This window comes from Montipora foliosa, chromosome 1 (genome assembly GCF_036669935.1).
Source record: "Montipora foliosa isolate CH-2021 chromosome 1, ASM3666993v2, whole genome shotgun sequence".
Taxonomy (NCBI): Eukaryota; Metazoa; Cnidaria; class Anthozoa; order Scleractinia; family Acroporidae; genus Montipora; species Montipora foliosa.
Genome location: NC_090869.1, coordinates 19,970,599 through 19,975,281, shown reverse-complemented (window position 1 = coordinate 19,975,281; position 4,683 = coordinate 19,970,599). Strand labels below are relative to the sequence as shown.

Genomic DNA, 4,683 nt, shown 5'->3' with positions numbered 1-4,683 from the left:
ATTCCCTTTGTATCTCAAGAACGGAGAGAATTTAATTCGTCAAACCTCACAATTATTTTACTTTTTGTTGCCTTGAAAACATGTTAAAAGATCGGGTTTCCAAAACAAGCGGTTGGTAATTTCACAGATGGCTTTTCGGGCCCGAAAAGTTTTCGGAACTTTCGAGAATCGGGCCCCAAACAGAAGCATTTTTGCGTCTTTGGAGACACCAGTACAGGCTCACGATCCCGATTTGGTGATACTGTGGTAGAGAAGAAGCCTCGAAGCAGCGTCATTCAAAACTTAGTACACTCCGGGCACGACCCTAAATGGAATCATTAATTTTGTAAATTAATAATAGACTATTTCTTGGTGGTGAAAAAAATCTGGAAAGATTCGTAGAAGCCGTGTTAATAAAGAATTTAAGTGCATGTAACCAATTTCGGCTTCGATTCTTCGTAGATAGACCCAACGCAGGTTCCATATCGCGGGTTATACCGGACTTGATGGTATTGTCGACCTTGTATTATTTATGGGATCCATCCTGAGGATGTGAAAGCATCGCAAAAAAGGAAAGGTTTTCTTTCTCTATGTATTATAATAACCTTTCACTCTGCTATAAATTAATAATAGACGATTTCTTAGAGGTGAAACAAATCTGGAGAGATTTGTAGAAACCTAGACAGTGAAGAATCATGATTTCTAGAATGTCCGCTTGCCATCACCCGTCCGGTTGAGGCAACCGACAGATACGTTTTTCATATAATTATCACATGCTATCTCGATTTTAAAAAATCAAGAAACGGGAATGAAAAGGCCATCAAGCTCTTCCTCATGTTAATCTTGGTAATTTGAAACGGATGCACTCATAAATGACGAAAAATACAAAAAAAAATATACAAAAAAAACGCGGGACCACATTGTGAATTATTTATTTTTCAACAATTGAATTTTATATACGAAATACAAACTAACCCTTCCAGGCCATCCCCGTTTTTTTTTTTTTTTTTTTTTCGTTTAGCGTCGAATGCGTTTCTTGATATTGGGTCGATCGGTCGGATTGAAAAAGACAAACAGAGAAAAAAAGGACAATACGTTTCGGAATAGGAGGCCTGGTACCCCAGCATCATTGCTGTGGAGCCTGGAAACAACAACACATGAACGGAAAATCAATATGGCAGAAAAGTTGGTTGATGTTAATAAAAAATTAAGACAATGTTATTATGTTACTATGCTCATTTTTCTGATTAAAAGACTTTTATAAAGTGAAAAGTGGTTTAACTACGTCGTTACTTTTTTTTTGAAAATGCCAAGAAAAAAAAAGGGGGACGGCCTTACCTTTTTAAAAGTGTTTTTACTAAAAGAGTAATCTTCACTTTTTATACCCTTAATTCCATGTATAATTTTTATCTGCATGTGATTTAAGTACTTCACTGTAATCTTAACTTCCACCACGAAATATCGACACTAGGGGTATGCCTGTGTTCAATTCCAGTAATGTAAACGTTGCATTCTGATACAAATGGGAAGTAATTGCAGCTGAATGATAAAAAACTGAGAAATGTGAAATGCATATATCTCGGCCTCAATGCGCGCTCTCCTCTTTTTTCGGTTGTCTTTTATTTTCAGTCATCTTTGAGCGTGCGCAGAGTTTGAATTCACAAGAAAAGTGGAAGAGTAATGTTCACCAAACTTTCTGATATCATCATAATTCGACGAAACCACAGCTAACGGCATGAACTGGTTTTTGTTTTTTGTACTCTTAGAAGCAGCGCGGCAATTTTTGCAAAGCAACAAATTAAAGAACCCGAGTTTGACTATGTTATAAAGGCAAAACCAAAGCGGAGACGGGTTTTTTTCAAACTGGTTCTCATGAGATATCTTTAGGCTGATTTACACAATACGATTTTAGGCGCATGCGACAAGCTTACGACGCAGGCCTACGACATGACTTACGATTGTCGCATGCAGCGTTTTAACATGTTTTAAAATGCTACTACATTTTTTCTGACGTACACGACAATCGTAAGCGAGTTGTAGGTTTGATTTATACGAAGCAATTCGTGTCGTAGGCCTGTCGTAAGCTTGTCGCATGTGACAAAAATCGTACCATGTAATGCACCGCCGCTTATTTTTGGTTTGACAAACACGGATTTGCTTTTCCCCACAATTGCCTTGGTCAACACTCGAACTCGCTTATGTTCATCATCCCGTTAAAAATACTTACTTTCTCTAAATTTGGAGGGATCTTAACGGCCGTTTTTATACTAGAGACGCATAATCCGTCCAGACGAATTATGCGTCTCTCATGTTATCCGTCTAGTGTAAAGACGGGACGAACTATATGAAACGCATAATTCGTCTTGGACGAACCTGGGCGAACATTTTTTCTTCGTCTGTTAAATTCGTCCAGTATAAAGACGGGCACTAGACGCATAATGCATCTGGACGAACTTTCCAGTTTAGTGCGTCTTCGAAGACGCACTAAAATAAATTCTTCGTCCAGACGCATAATGCGTCTTGTGGCCGTCTTTATACTAGACGAATTTAACAGACGCAGAAAAAATGTTTGCCCAAGTTCGTCCCAGACGAATTATGCGTCTCTAGTATAAAAACGGCCAATGTCATGGGGGAGAGAAGAGTCACTTCGCGTGAGTCCTACGAGGAGCATGTTACCTATTGCACTCGACGCCATATAATAATCTCTTTGTCTGCATGGCACGGTATCAATAAAAATACCAGCCATTACTTACTCAGTACTTTTAACCGATTTACTTCGAGTTCTGAAAGTTCCCTTCACAAAGCCCTGATCAGTTAAGTTAGTCATTAAAACACCCAAGCGAGCATGCAGTCAAGGGATATTTTGCGCTTGAGTCTTTCGCTCACTTGTGGCATTTATATTCTGCTCTGAACTTTAGCTTCCTCGAGCGAACAAAAGATTAGCTGTAGTTGGTAAAGATAATTGTATGTACAATATGTTCAGAAGCAAAGTTCAACATTTGTCTTCTATTAACAGTATGTCACGAAATTATAGTAAATCGGCTTTCTGTTCTGTTCTTGGCTTGTGGAGTAGAACGACATGTGTATTCCCTCCACTCTGTCCCCCACGTAGCCGTTAATGGAGATATTTTCCTGGAAAGCATGACGAGAAAAGAGTACTCTCAGCTTTGAATAATTAAACTTTTAAAAGAGAAGAAAACACTACAAGCATTGCATTACAACCAGCGTATTGCATTAATCTGCTTCGATGATGCGAAGAGGGACCACGGGAGTGATACACGTACGAAATAGCAAAAAAATGCATTGCTCGCCGCATGCTTCGGAGGTCCGCTTTCAAAACCGGCAACATATTGTTGTAGCGAAGGACAGAATAACGTAAGTCATATACTGACATAGGAACTGTGGACATGAAATAATTTTTCAAACGAAGAGTCATGGTAGTTATTGAAATAACTTACATCAGCAGTTGTTGTCAATGAGCCTGAAACAGCGAACGGGATTCCAGCCCATGAATGTGAGGCGGCGGGACACACTGCTCTAACACTGATCTATCAGGGAGTTGGTCAATTGCAAATTTCTTCTATATCCCGACGTATTATTGTGGGAGGTGAAGGGGGGGGGGGGGGGAAGGGCGAAAATGTTGCTGCAACAAAACGTTCGTTACGAATCGTCCCCTGCGTTATGTACACGCTAATTTATATTTTAAACCCTTAATTTTATGATCACATGAAATGCAGCAAAATACTCACTCGTCCAGTTCTTCTACAGTTACGAGCCCTTTCAATTCTCCGTTGAGCAAGGCAATAGAAGATAGTGAGAAAAGTCAAAATAAATATTGCCAGCCCCAGGGAAGCGCCTACAGCAATGAAGTCAGCGGAAGTGACATCACCTGCCAAAGAAAGAAATAAAAACCTTTTAGGAATTAGAGTTTCATGATCTGAGCACACGCACCTTGAAAACATTCCACCGTCAAACCTAACAACTGTGCTCAGTGGCCAGACAACTAGCACTCACAAATATACTCGTGCTCGAATAGAAACAAATAAATACCGCATGGACATACTCAACTTTGACCGTTGCCAAACCTCCGAATCCCTTTCATCACATCTCGCTCTCTTTTTGACGAAGGTTAGGAGCAAATCTCAGAAACAGCCCAAAACGCTTTGAATGGACATGTGAAATTGAGAACCTCCTAAGAACTGACACCTGTAAGATCTGTCATCTTTGTAACTCTTGGAATAATTAATGGCATGGACAGGGTTTCCGAGTTTGTCAGAGCCGCCTTTAAAAAATCACAGAGTTTCGGTGGCTCTGAATCCACTGTACAGAGTTTTCTAAACGTCGCGGAAAGTTTCATCTGGGCCTTCTGATCACTTTCCAGCAGTAAAAAATGGGGGTCACCAAGTTTGTTTATTAGATATGAGCAACTAAAGACAAAATGAAGTGTTTTATTACAGAGATTTCCCGTTGCCACAGTGACTTACTACGCCACAATAATGACCGCATCTTGCTCAGCAATAATTGATGTTTCTCATGGTACCATAACATTGCTAATACGTGATACAGTGCCAAATCTTCAAATAAAAACGTTACTTGAAAGCGTTGAAACTGGTTTGAGCCACCTTAATAGATCGAAACTAGTCTACTTTGGCGCTCACTGATTGCCTTGGTAAGCTCGCTTTCAAGAGTGTCGATGTATTAAAA

At 39.8% G+C, this 4,683-nt stretch overlaps 1 long non-coding RNA gene across 1 annotated transcript; it reads right to left on the bottom strand.

The window, feature by feature from the left end:
* Nucleotides 1-1,326: 1,326 nt before the first annotated feature.
* On the bottom strand, nt 1,327-4,063 carry LOC137975865 (uncharacterized). Its single transcript, XR_011117649.1, has 3 exons — nt 4,043-4,063; nt 3,729-3,868; nt 1,327-3,111 (listed from the first exon to the last, which is right to left on the bottom strand). It is a non-coding gene; the product is annotated as an uncharacterized lncRNA (long non-coding RNA).
* Between the last annotated feature and the right edge of the window lie 620 nt (nt 4,064-4,683).